This window comes from Astatotilapia calliptera, unplaced genomic scaffold (genome assembly GCF_900246225.1).
Source record: "Astatotilapia calliptera unplaced genomic scaffold, fAstCal1.2 U_scaffold_188, whole genome shotgun sequence".
NCBI classification, from domain to species: Eukaryota; Metazoa; Chordata; class Actinopteri; order Cichliformes; family Cichlidae; genus Astatotilapia; species Astatotilapia calliptera.
The window spans coordinates 1-14,191 of NW_020535716.1; the positions used below are offsets into that span (position 1 = coordinate 1).

Here is a 14,191-nt window from a genome sequence, read left to right on the forward strand (position 1 = left end):
TGTGTGTTTTCTGGATTTTGTTCCTTGCGTGTGCCTTAACCTTGTAGAGCAGGGGTCGTCAACTAACAAATACCAGAGTGGGCCAAATTCAAATGGAACCAAAGTTGCGGCTCAACATTAAATATTTATTGAAAAAAAAATACTTCCTCCAGATTGTAAGAATGAATCTTTTCTCTATGGACTCCAAATAGGTTTTTGGCTGGGAAAAGCTGAATATGGAACAAGCAAAGTATGAGTATTATACAGCTAATATATATATTAGGCTGTATTAATTTACCAGTCAGGGTACCAGCTCTAATAATAGATTTGGGTATGGCTTCGCAGGCCAAAATGTAATGTAGGGCTGCGGGCCAAATTTGGCCCACGGGCAGAGTTTGACACCTAATGCTCTAGAGATTCTTTCTAAGTGACCAAACTTTCAGTCAAAGTTTGGTTTTCTTTAAGACCCTTGTGCTAATGACGCAGGCAGACACCATAGGTTGCTTAGGCAGATGGGACTGTCTGTTTCTGTTTGAGGTTGGCTTCTTGTCTGAGCGGGCTGGTATGGAGATGCAGAGAAAGTGTTTCTGTTCGTGGCCTGCAGCTGTTGCACGCTCCCACAGTGAGGTCGAGGTCCTCCACTGCTACCGGGCTGTGGAATGCTGTGTCAGGTCAGTGTCAAAGAGCTGCTTTTATTCACCAGGGAACTCTGTGTCCTATAGTTACAACACCATAATTGTTAGATGTGCCAGATATGATAGAATAGAATAGAATAGAATAGCCTTTATTGTCATTGTACAGAGTACAACGAAATTGGAGTGCCACTCCCTTGGTGCAAGTTTCAATAATAAATATAAATGTAAAATATAAAAAGTACAAAAAAAAACAATCGTAAGTACTCAAACAATAGTATGTACAATGTATACAGGATAGCAGCATTAATATGATGACAGTATGAATAGCAGCATAATATAATGACAGTGACGGTATGGAATAGGTTCAATTGTTTTTGTGCTTATTTACTACGGTGATAGCTCTGGGAAAGAAGCTATCCCTGAATCTGTTTGTCCTGGTTTTATGTGCCTGTACCGTCGGCCTGACGGTAATAGTTCAAACAGTTGGTTGCTGGGGTGAGAGTGGTCCTTGATGATATTGCCAGCTCTGCTGAGGTACCGAGAGTTTGCAGTTGACCTCCAGGCTGGGGCAGAGAGCAGCCAGTGATCTTCTGGCTGTGTTGATGACCCTCGTGCAGTACTTTCCTGTCCGCAGCTGAGCACCCTGCATACCATGTTGTTATGGCCCGTACGTTAGGATGCTCTCTATGGTGGCTCTGTAAAATGTCACCAGCAGCCTCTCCTCCAGGTTGTTCCTCCTGAGCACTCTCAGAAAGTGGAGACGCTGCTGGGCCTTTTTTTTACCACCGGCTGTAGTATTTGCAGTCCAGGAGAGGTCATCAGATATCTGCAGCGCCCGAAACCTCATGGAGTGTACCCTCTCCACACAGCTCCCGTGAATGTAAAGTGGGGCCGGGTCTGCTCTGCCCTTCCTGAAGTCCAAGATAAGTTCTTTAAGTTTTCGTGGTGTTCAGTTGGAGGTTGTTAACTGAACACCACTCAGTCAGTCTGTTGACCTCATCTCTGTAGTCCGACTCTGTAGTCCGATGATGTTACACAACATGTGTTTTTCTCCCAGAACACTTAGGCGTCTGACAGCACAGCTTGAAATGTTAGTTGTGAATAAAAGCCACTGAGTGATTCATATGAAGAGCTGTTAAACAGTCTGTCTTTACATTTTTTTGATTCTTATCAGATGAAAACGGATAAAACACAGAAACTGTATCTCATCAACAGACGGTTAAGCTTTCCTTCTGAGTGGAAGTAGCAGCTATCTGTCATGGAGTAACAACAGCTGTAACTGTTATAAACTAAAACAGCAACATTGTTAGAAGTGACCATGGGCCCATATTTAAGGCCTTGTATATAAATGAATCCTAGCAAATGGTATTAATGAATAAACTGAAACACTGTAGAGCTAAGAAAAAGCTGGCAAAAATGTTTGATCCAGATGTTTCTGTAGCATATTTGGTCCTGACGGGTGTGTTGACCGGGCACAAACATGTAAGCTGTGGTACAGTTTTATATGAGCTCTGCTGTCTCTGTAGTGTGTAACCGAGTGGGTGTGATGGGTTGTCCGTGATGGAGAGCAGTTTGTTCAGTGACCCGCCTGTCCCTTGCTGCCCAATGACGATTCCAGATTAGTTTGTTGATCCTGCTACATGTCTACCAGCATCCCGAGAAACTAGAGACTGTTCATCCGCCTGTTGTACACAGCATCACTGTTGGGTTCTCCAGTTTAGTGTCCAGTCTTTAAGTGAACTATGGAAGTCAGCAACCATCTCTTTGTCCCTGGGGACGTTCAGGAAGGGGAGATTTTTGTTGGACCATCCCACAAAACGTCTCACCAGTACCTGTACTCTGACTCCTGCCCACCCAACCACTGCAGTGTCGTTAGAGAGATCTGCATGTGGCTCGATTCCCTGTTACACTGGAAATCTATAGTGTAGAAAATCAACAGGACTGTCCTGTGTGGTGCCCCAGTAGCACTAACACCACATTAAAGATGGGCTTCACCATCCATACAAACTGAGGAATCCAGGAGACGGTAGCAGTGGTGACAGCCAGCCTGAGCTTCTCTCATACATGCACACACACATGTTGCAAATTGCGGAAAACTGAATCCAGTTATTTTCAGGGAAACCAGTGCAGCAGTTTCCTTCCACAGCTTTTGTTGTTTTTAAATTGACAGTTATGCAGTAATACAGCAGATAAGACTGAGACTGAAGCGTCCCTGTCTTCTCTCTTCAGGCTGCTTCATGTCCGTAATGGAAACTGCAAGTACCACCTTGGGGAGGAGACCTTCAAGCTTGCTCAGTCTTACATGGACAAACTAGCCAAACATGGCCACCAGGCCAACAAGGCAGCGCTGTACGGCGAGCTCTGTGCCTTGCTCTTGCCAAAAGCCACTATGACGAGGTGTGTAGGTTTGACCACTGAGGTGCTTTACAGTTTTGATACTGAGACAACTGAAAGTCCTTTCTGTCTGCAATGACCTTGTCTCTCAGGCGTACAGGTGGTGTATAGAGGCTATGAAGGAAATTACTCCAGGGCTGCCTGTCAAAGTAGTGGTTGATGTCCTTCGCCAGGCCTCCAAGGTAACACTCACACATGTATTTATCGCTCAGATCAGTCTTTGTCTGAATTTTTACACTAGTCTTCCAGACACATGTGTAAACTGTGGATTGTCTCTTCCCTGCAGGCCTGCGTGGTGAAAAGAGAGTTCAGAAAAGCAGAGCAGCTGATCAAACATGCAGTGTTTCTAGCAAGGTAACCCGCTGGGTGTAATGAAGACTCGACAGGGTACTTTCTAACATCGCAGTTTCTGACTGAAAATATTGTCTTACAGAGAACATTTTGGACACAAGCATCCCAAGTACTCCGACACGCTGCTAGATTATGGATTTTACTTATTAAATGTGGACAACATATGCCAATCGGTTGCTATTTACCAGGTACGTAGAGCGATGTGCTACAGGAGTATGCTCTTGTTTTCAGTGATGTTATTTAATTCAATCTTGTCTGATGTACAAATCCCAGACAGCGCTGGATATCCGACAATCGGTCTTTGGGGGGAAGAACATCCATGTTGCCACAGCCCATGAAGACCTAGCCTACTCCTCATATGTGCACCAGTACAGCTCTGGGAAATTTGACAATGCTCTGTGAGTGCATCTTCTAAACTCGGCTAATTACATTCCTCATGAGCTGCCTTGTAAATGTAGTCCAACACCCAAAGTCAGACTCTGGTATTTGGGTAATGTGTATGCAGCTGCACATATCAAATGTTTAACTGTACACACGGGCAGACGTAAAGATGACTGGAGATGCCTGTTGTTTGTGTAATTAATCATGTGATGCTCCTCGTGTATACAAAGGCTGTGAGTCAGCATTGCCTAATGGTGAGACCTTTGATCCACTTTTGGACCGTATGAGCTGCAAAACAACTTTGTTCAATGGAAACACTTGATATTCTTGGAAGTGTTTGTCCCCAATATGTAGAGTTTCCAGCCAAGTCTGAGTTACACGACTGAGTGCTGTGTTTGTCCCTCAGATTCCATGCAGAACGTGCCATAGACATCATAACTCACATTCTGCCTGAGGACCATCTTCTGCTGGCCTCCTCTAAGAGAGTCAAAGGTAAGGCAGGCAAAGTGGAGAGTAGTATTATGCTCGTGTGTGTGACTGGCTGCTTGTAATAAAGTACCTTGAAAGAACAATTTAAAACTGGTTCTTTGCTAAGTTGTCTATTCGTAGGTCAAACTTTTGTGGTTTGACAGATTAAAAAAACATTCAGCAAGTGAGTGAAAAAGCAGCCGATGTCCAAACAAACAGTTTGAAAGAGCTTCAGGACGCCTGGAGAATTATTGATTAAGACCAGTTTACATGGAGTCTGAATCCTTTAAAACATAAGAAGTTAGGGATAGCTCAAGACTTTTGCACAGTGCTGTATCTGTTTGAAGCTGTGCATTATGTCTTATAGACTCTATCCGCGTTTGCTTGTTTTTCCCCAACAGCCCTGATTCTGGAAGAAATTGCCATCGACTGTCACAATAAAGAGACAGAAGAGCGCCTCCTGCAGGAGGCTCACGACCTGCACCTCTCCTCGCTGCAGCTGGCCAAGAAGGCTTTCGGAGAGTTCAACGTACAGACAGCCAAACACTATGGCAACCTCGGACGACTCTACCAGTCCATGAGGAAGTTTAAGGTGAGGAGGACATGTGTGGTTTGTAATATTTGACACAATAATTAAAATTAAGGGGCATAAACCATCCCAGCGTGTGCCAGTTGTGCTGCCTTGTGATAAAAATAATCTCAGTGTAAGAAAAGGTCAACGGCAGAGAACAGCTATTCCACATTCACCTCATCTTGATTAAGAGATGAGTGTTTGTGTGAGAGTGAGTCACATTGTGCTTTTACAAGCACAAACCACTGTTTGTGGGAGACTGAATGGTTTTTGCTATTTAAAGCCAGAAATGATGAGATGTGAAATATTGTCATTGCAGTTGGCTGGGATTACACAAATATCAGAGTGGTGCACATTTATAAAGAGTGTGCACCAGTCTTAGATGCTGTCTTTGGCCTATAAAAAGCCAGAGTGGAGGTTAAAAGTAATCCTGCAGAAGTTCTAGTCTGCAGCTGAAATGACTTTGGGCAAGTATCTAATATCCTGCTGTTAATGAGAGACTGACTTGGGACTACACGTTATTCCTTTTAGTCCATTGGAAATGGACTGGAAAACAATTTAAGTGTGAAAGGCCATAGCTTGCTTTCAGAGTGTAATGTGACAACTTTACTTTGACCCAGTTACAACACTTACAGGCACTGAACCACTTTTTGTTTTCCGTGGAAACGTAGCTGGATGTTTGATTTATGGGAAAGGCCATGGAAACCAAATAAATATTGCCTTTGAGTTTTGTCTTTGTTTGTGATTCATATCTCTTTGTCTTGCACACGTATTTGTGTAACCAGGAGGCAGAGGAGATGCACATCAAAGCCATCCAGATTAAGGAGCAGCTACTGGGCCACGAAGACTATGAGGTGGCTCTGTCTGTGGGTCACCTGGCCTCCCTCTACAACTATGACATGAACCAGTACGAGGATGCAGAGAGGCTCTATCTGCGCTCCATCGCTATCGGTCAGTAAGAGCAGAACAAGTTCACGTCCATGTTTTTTAGTGTCACAGTAAATGAGGCCCAAGGCCTGGGTCCTGATGTTGCTTCGTCACAGAACATGTTGTACTGAGATGCATCATACTCAACCTACTTCTCAGTTAATTGCCAAGTTTTGCTGTTATTGTTATGTAATCATTTATGTAGAGCTGACATTAATCAGTCCAACACCTGACGTTACTTCGCTACAATGGAAGAGGGTAACATTATCAAAAACGGGGCTCGAGTCAGAGAGACTGAATGAAACATGGTCTGTGATGTTTCTGTCTTCACAGGTAAAAAGCTGTTTGGCGAGGGTTACAGTGGGCTGGAGTACGACTACCGAGGCCTGATCAAACTCTACAACTCAGTGGGAAACTACGAGAAGGTGTTTGAATACCACAACGTACTGTCCAACTGGAACCGGCTGAGGGACCGGCAGTTTGCAGTGGCGGATGCCCTGGAGGACGTCAACACTACACCCCAGCAGACCCAGGAGGTGGTACAAGCTTTCCTATTGGCCCAGAGCCTAGGCCCCACCCGCCCCTGTCTCGGCTGATTGGTTGACCGAAGGAGAAGGAGAAGAGAGGAGGGAAAAGAGACAAGTGGGTGGGTTTTAGCCTGGTGTGGACATGATTTGAGCCCAAAATGTGATGCTTCAGTTTCACACGGATTAGTAACACAGCAAATTCAAACATCACTGGCAGCTTGGTTGACTTTGTATGCTGCCAGTACACACACACAGACATACACACGTTTTCATGGAATAAAAAAAATAAATAGAGAAGACACTTATCAAACCTCATCAACACACTCTCACCATCAAGATGCAGTCACTGCGTTTCTCCAACAGAAAGAGGACACATGCCCGAGACTGGGGACTCGAAAAGAAACGTCAGACGTCCTATAAGGATGACGCACGACCTCCTCGCCTCTCATCTCACTCGCCTTTTTCTTCCTGGACAGCAGTTTTGCTTTTGTACCGTACCAGTGTAGCTCAGATCTCCGGGAGCGAACCCGTGTTCTCAAGAGCTGCACGACAGCATCTGTGGAATACCTGCACATCCATCAGCATCACTTGGCAGATCACAGCTGGAAATAGTTGGATATTTTTGACACTTGTACAGTTAAAGAAAATACAGATTGTACTCTTGAGTTTTATTTGAAGGCTTTTTGTTGTTGTTTTTTTCTTTGCAATTAACTGAACGCGAACCCTCAAAGTTGCGTGGAGGAGAATGTGATAACACCAGGTGTGGTTTTTACACACAACAGGTTTTCACAGGTCTTTTTTTCCAGCTTAGTACTGACATAGCATCATTAAAATGCCAATAATTTATATGCAAACATATGTTTATGTAGCCCTTTGTTTAAGTTTTCTTACTGAATGAGAAATGGCTCAACACTATGATAACAAGGGACACGGATGGGAGGGCAAAGAGGAAGCTGCTACATGTGCAAAGGCTCCGCAGCCTCGCTTTGTTCATCTTGAGGCTGTATGTGTGAGTGAGTGAGTGGAACACAACTCTCGGTGCCCAAGTGCTCCACCGATGACTACCAGCCTTACACCAGCTTGCAGTTATCTGTCTGTAGACGGACCCATATTTTGAAGTGCTAAATAAACTATTATATCCTTAACGGCGCTACAGTGGGGACCAATATTGTGTGCTTGTGTGCGTGTTTGCATAGCAGCCTGATTATTGTGCATGTGGCCTCTCTGCTTCACACCCTCCTGTCAGAAAATCCCATTAAAGTTCCTGATATGTTTTTCTGTTACTGGCCCATCGTTCAGAGTCTCGCTGTCCAGAATCTCATCTGTTGCTTTATTTAAAAGCTCAGCTTCGGCTGGTTTTCAGTTTTACTCGACATCTTAGCTCTATAACAGGGGTGGGGGAACTCCAGGCCTCAAGGACTGGCGTCCTGCAGGTTTTACATGTGCTTGATCCAACACAGCTGGTTTAAATGGCTAAATTAAAAAGGTTTCCAGAGGCCTGACAATGAACTAATCATTGGATTCAGGTGTGTTGACCCAGGGTCATATCTAAAGCCTGCAGGACACCAGCTCTACAGCTGCCATGTTGGTATTTTAAAGCTAACTTAGGCTCTCTAGTGGACAAAGTATGCAACGGCCATTACATACTTTGTGCCGAAAGGGCTTTAAAGGAACATGTTCTTATTTTTAGACTGTAATATTGTATCTTTTCATTATTCTCAGTTCTAAATAATCCTTATTGACCTTATCCTGAGCCTTGGGGCAGCCACTCAAGTCAGTGTCTATCTGAAAACAGCTCTTTTAGTGCCTCTGTCTCTCTTAAAGCCAGCTCTCTTCTGCCTGTCACACACAAATAGTTTGAACAGCAGGTGTGTAGCCAGAGCTGTGTGCGTGACTTAACCATGTTAATGGGTTTGGCTCACTGACATGAGAAAACAGAACATTTGAACACCTAGTTGGTCCATTTGAAACCTGTTTGGATTTTGTTCTGTATATTTGGAGTAAGCTACAGTGCTGCGACAAAGTATTTGCCTCCTGATTTCTTCATTTCATGCATGTTTGTCACACTGCAGTGATTAAGATCATCAGACAACATTTAAAATGAGATAACATACGTTTTTAATTGATTTGTGATTTTTGGTGAGGGACAAAAGAACCTACCTGGCCCTGTTTGAAAAAGGAAAAAAACAAAAACAGCTTTTCATAAAAAGAACATCACAGTAAGAGCATGTGGAGGGAGTGGGAGTGGAAGTGGGCTGCTTGGATGATTAAGGATCTGGATGGAAAAAGGAATTCTGCTCTCGACGTACAGCTCGAGCGTGCTCGGGTTACGCAGCAGAACAACACAATCCCAAATATACCAGCAAGTCCATGACCTTAACAGGTTGTTCATGGCCAACACCCCACCAGTGCTCCTCCGTACTCGACCAGTTTTTAGACTTTAGGCCAGGTAGGTTTGGATAACTTTTTACCCTTAATCCTAATTTTCAGCTTATTCTGGTTATGTCTGTGTAACATTAACAGTTGTATGATGACCTGAAAGTGAGACAAAAATGCAAAAAACAATGTATATATCAAGAACGGGGCAAGCTCTTGTTCACAGCACTGTTTATGTACCTGTGATCCTGTAAAGCCTTCCACTGCAGATGCTTTCAGTCTAATATTTAGTCCACAGTTTGGGAATCACCAGCTTCTCTGGATGGGATTTTTTCGTTAGTGCAATTCTAACATTACACATGGACCCTTGTTTCACTAAAGCAGTCTGTCAATATAAGAGGTGAAGGAGAAATGAGCGCTTAAAGAGACGCTGCGTAACAGTGGCGTGAAGAAAGGCATGGACGCATGCTGTAGCAGATGAAGGATGAGATTTTGCACAGTCGAGGCTGAACACAGGCTGTGGAGATTCTGTGCAACGTTACTGAGAATGTGATGCCATGGATGAATAGTCCGCTGTTAATTTAGTATTTAGTTTGTTTTGAAAAGAACGAATGAAGAAAACGAGCTTTGCCTTGCTGTTGCTTCAGTGCTGTCAATGTCTCCCTCTGTAACAGTGATGTGAGGGGCTGTAGCTGAGGAGGAGGTCCAGCTCTCAGCTAAACACTCAGTGCTTTGGCTTAAATAGACCCCCCACCCCTCCACCTCTGAGTAGATTTCTTATCTACAGACTTTACTTGTAAACAGGTGCATACAAAGAGAAGGATCATGAATATTTCTTTGTCTTAAAAAGTGAATCATGGAGAAACTTTGCATGATTTGACGTGTGTGCTGTGAGGGCTACGTCTGCATCTTCTCCAGAGGATTACAAAACAGGTCTCGGCAGCAGTTTCTAATCCAGCTTCGGCTGAGGTGCAAGTTCCTTTTTCCTGCTTGGCCAAGATGATCTGCTGATGTCTGAAAGGGAATAGTGTAGTTCAAGTGGTGGTGTCGGGGGTGGGGGGCGCAGGACAAAGTTCAAATTGAAGCTGCGATGTCTCCAACAGCCCGCTTCTCTCTTCAGAGTTCAAAGGAGACGTGTGGGATGTGTTCACTGTTGTCCTGTTACTGCTTCACTGTTAGCTTCAAAAACATTAAAACATCGTTGACCATCACAGTTTCCCTCTTTGCTGTCCGTCAGCTGTACACATCTGGACTTCACCATCCCAGCAAACAACAGGACACTTTTACACTGATGAGATGAAATATTCAGTTTATTTGATTTCAGTCCTTCAAGTTTTCTTCCTTTAAATCTGGCTTTAAGTATAGGTGAGTTATAGTGCATAATACAGCGAGTGGAAAGGAACTTCAGACTTTACTTGGAAATTGCCATTTTTGGCAATTGCCACTACATTTCACTGTGAAACTTTTACTCCTTTTATAGACTAGCCTTACAGCTTCCATCACTGACATTTTACACACAAGACAGATTTTAAAGGGTTAGGATTGCTGCTATACAAATCATAATCTTTTTTTTTTTACATATATTTGATCGTGCTGGAATTAAAAGTACACCCTGCAGAGCACATAAAAGAGGCAAACGAGGTAAAGTGTGCATAGTAGCAGGCACAGGCGGACGATCTTCCTGCGAGCATGCAGAGGTGGGATGCCCAGGATTTGTAAAGTGTTCACTCTGCAAAGTGCTTCTATTGCCGGGCATAAATGAGGGTCGTTAGATCAGGTAGCGAGGCAGCAGAGAAAGCCACAAGGTGTCTTTGGATCAAGAAGGCAGATCTGTTGACGACTGCGGCTGTGAGTCTGATTAATCCAGGTGAGAGAGGGTGTCTGATGTTGAGAGGTTTAAAACCTGTGATGACCTCATGTTACATCACTGATGATGCATCCCAGCACACTAGTCTGTCATGCAGACCTCAACCAGGCACCGCTCATCACCCGAACACCACCATCACTACAGCGAAGCACGGTGGGGGCAGGATTACACTGTAGGGATGTTCCCTCTAATTTTTCATGTGTCTGAGCGAACACACAAACTCCCTGAGTGGTCTCTTGGACCACTGTGAGCAACAGCAGACGTGTGCACTGTGGTCACGCCAGCATCCAATCCACCCAGGTTACATGGTTTATTAAAATAATCAAATTACAGCATTTATGTTAGACTACTTTTAATTAACTGCTTTAGCCCACTTACAATGATTTTTTTTTTTAAAGAAATCTTGTTCATGACCTGTGCAGCATGTTAAAACTATTGGAAGTAAAAATAACTTAAACTCCAATTTTGAAAACACAACTTTCTAAAAAAGAAATTTATGAAGCTCTGACTCATATCATGAGTCTGAGTCTGTGGTCTGGGAGAGAGTCTGTAACTCTGTCTGCAAAATACAGTAAATAATGACCAATGCTGGGCAGTTAATTATATAGTTACTTCTTCAAAAAGGTAACTGAGTTATGCAAACAACAACATTTTTTGCAGCTGTTTACCTAAAAATGCAGCCAAGGCGTTTTTTTTTAAATAAACATTTCAAGCTATTTACAGAACACAAATTATTTGTGCCACTGCAAAAAATAATTCCTGTCCACTATGAGATGAAGGAGAACAACAGCCTGATACCTGCAGGCCTGACAGCAGCAGACGTATCACTGCTGTAACACCTGTAACACTCAGCAGTCGCCTCATTGTTCTGACACACAACAAAACTATTGACTACACTACACACTAACTACACACTAACTACACACTAACTACACACTAACTACACACTAACTACACACTAACTACACACTGACTACACACTAACTACACACTAACTACACACTAACTACACAAGATTTGCACTAAACGTCGCAAATCTCTCACATCTCAAAAACACGCCGTCACTCCTGTTTTTACCGTTTCTTCCCACAGTAAATATAAACAACGACAGTATTCAGTAAAAAACAAAGAAACATTGCAGATATTTTTATCATAACTCTGGTTTTACGTGGCCGATCAACACAATTTAAAAACTGGTATAAAGTCCACACTTTTCCCTCAGTTGTTCCGTGGATGAGCCGAGGTCTCCCCTCTCGCCGCCGCCTCTGAACACACAAATACAAATTGCATGTGAAGCAGGAGGTGCAGATTTTTTTGCTATTGTTTTCTAAATCCAGGCTTGATCACGTGGAGGTATTTGGAAAACTTTTTTTGGCCAGCGGACGACTGTTGTCTCGCAGAAAGTCAAATCAAATGTATGCGATACACAATCAATTCACAAGAACACATTTAAACAGAAGGTGCCTGATTTCAACTAAACTAAATCATATCATCACGTTTGGTTTTTTTCTTCTTTCTTGTTTTTTTTTTATTTTTAAATTAAGCATCTTCTAATGAGAGTGCAAAAACAGTAAAGAAAGAAAAAAAGAGACCTCTTTCCTCTCGATGGAAAAATGCACCATGTCGACCAATTTTTTTAAAAAAAAGTCAGCATCTGGGATTTGGTTGTTTAGGAAGAGGGGAAAGCAAGACAGCGAGAGAGAGACAGAGATCGATAGCCGGTTTTGAGATGTGGGAGATTTGTGACGTTTAGCGTGGAGTGTATAGTTAGTGTGTTGTGTAGTCATAGTTTTGCTTTGTGTGTCAGTGAGGCCACTAATGACTGTCACAAAGGCACATTGCAATGTAAACACTGTCACCAGGTGAAAACAGGAGCAGTGCTACACCTGTTGTCCTCTTGTGGTGGACATTTTTTTTACTGGCACAAGTAGTTTGTGGGGCATCTTATTGTGACACCTGATTGTTCTTTCATTTTAGTTATAGTAGTATTTTTAAATGGTTGTACCACATTTTAAAAATGCCAGATGTATTGGTTGCATTTTCAGATAAATAGTTGTATATGTTTATAAAATGTGTGCACAACTTTTAAAAATGTACAATTTATATTTGCATTTCAAGTTATAAAAATAATTTACTCAACATGTCTGTGGTTTTGACAGTAAAAAAAACCTAACTACTAGGATTTTATGGGGTTTTTTTGTGTGATTTCAGATCAGTTGTGTTAATACAGTAAGTCAGTGAAAAAAACCAACTAAATTCAGACACATGAGGTTGAGCTGAAAAGAATGATACCAAACAAGGCAGGAAGAAAATAAAAATGAAACAATCTGAGGGTGAAATACAAATGTAAAATCAACAGGAGTCAAAAATGTCCAGTTATATTTTGGACCTCAGAGGGTCAGCCTAACAAATCATGAAAAGTTAGGTTTGGATTTTTGTTCACGACGGTGCAGATTTCTGACATTTTGTGTAATTTAAGCACGTAACAATTTGTGTGAAACTGAAGTTAGCACTTGGACTTAACGCTACAAGCGCCACTTCAACGACCACATGGGATCTGTACAAGACACAAACTGAAAGCATTGGGGGATATATTACACCACAGGTGCCGTATTTGTGGGGGTAGTTACAGAGGTTGTAATTTTTGCAACGAGACTTTGGCTTTAACCGAAGATGGGGCTCCAAGTTCTGCTTTACTTAACGAAAAGGCGCTCTGTCACCCAAGAAACACGCAGGCGCAGAGAGAGAGAGAGCGCGTCGCCCTGTAACCATGGCAACCGTAACGCTGCCGCCTGGAACAACAGCACGTAGCTGTCAAACAAAACCAAACAGTCCTGACCCGCGACAACATGAAACAGGAAAGTACCGCAGTGTAATCCATTTATTTCAACAAAGTAACTGTATCCTGAATACCACCTTTTTAAACGGTAACTGTAACGGAATACAGTTACTTATATTTTGTATTTTAAATACGTAACGGCGGCACATGTATTCCGTTACTCCCCAACACTGTGTGTGTCCCATATAATACAGTGGTTCTCGAAATGTTTAGGCTTCCTTCACCCCCAGCACATCACATAACCATAGGGCAAGAATCCAAATTGAATATAGCCTGAATATAGCGCCACTATATACTTTTTTGCTGCATAAACCATCTTCTTTCAGCTTTGGTAAGGTGCTCACTGATGTCCAACTGAACCCCTCTCCCTCCAACTGGTATAATTTTATATCCATAGCTGATCATTTTTAATTAAAGAATGTATCACACCAGAATTGGACACGAGAAGTGTGGACAATGCTGCCTTGTCTGGCAAGTCTTGATTTCAGCAGGACATTTGAACGGCAGGATCAGAATTTAATGTGAACAACATAAATGCATGGATTAATCCTGCCTGTTGGTAGAGGAAAGTTTGGTGAAGCACGACAGAAGATTTTGTTCCTGATGAAGGAAAACAAGACAAAGAGTGCTGAATTAAAAGAACCGTCTGCCCAGCTTCAACGCGCGAATGCTACTATTAGGGAGATGCAAAGGGATCTCCAAAACATGGAGCAAAAGAATCAGGCTGTCACGGTTGTTAAAGAGTGGACTCAGGCGCGGAGCTCAGAAATAATGACAGTGCATTTATTTACAGTGCAGCAAGGTGACAACAGTTCAAATGTGCAACAATGGTGATAGTGCGTCCCTCCTTCCGTGTAAGCCCGTGCGTGGTAGTGA

General features: G+C 42.9%; 1 pseudogene; it reads left to right on the forward strand.

Annotated features, from left to right (window-relative positions):
• The first annotated feature begins 456 nt into the window (after window positions 1-456).
• On the forward strand, window positions 457-7,515 carry LOC113017697 (amyloid protein-binding protein 2-like; annotated as a pseudogene).
• Window positions 7,516-14,191: the final 6,676 nt, after the last annotated feature.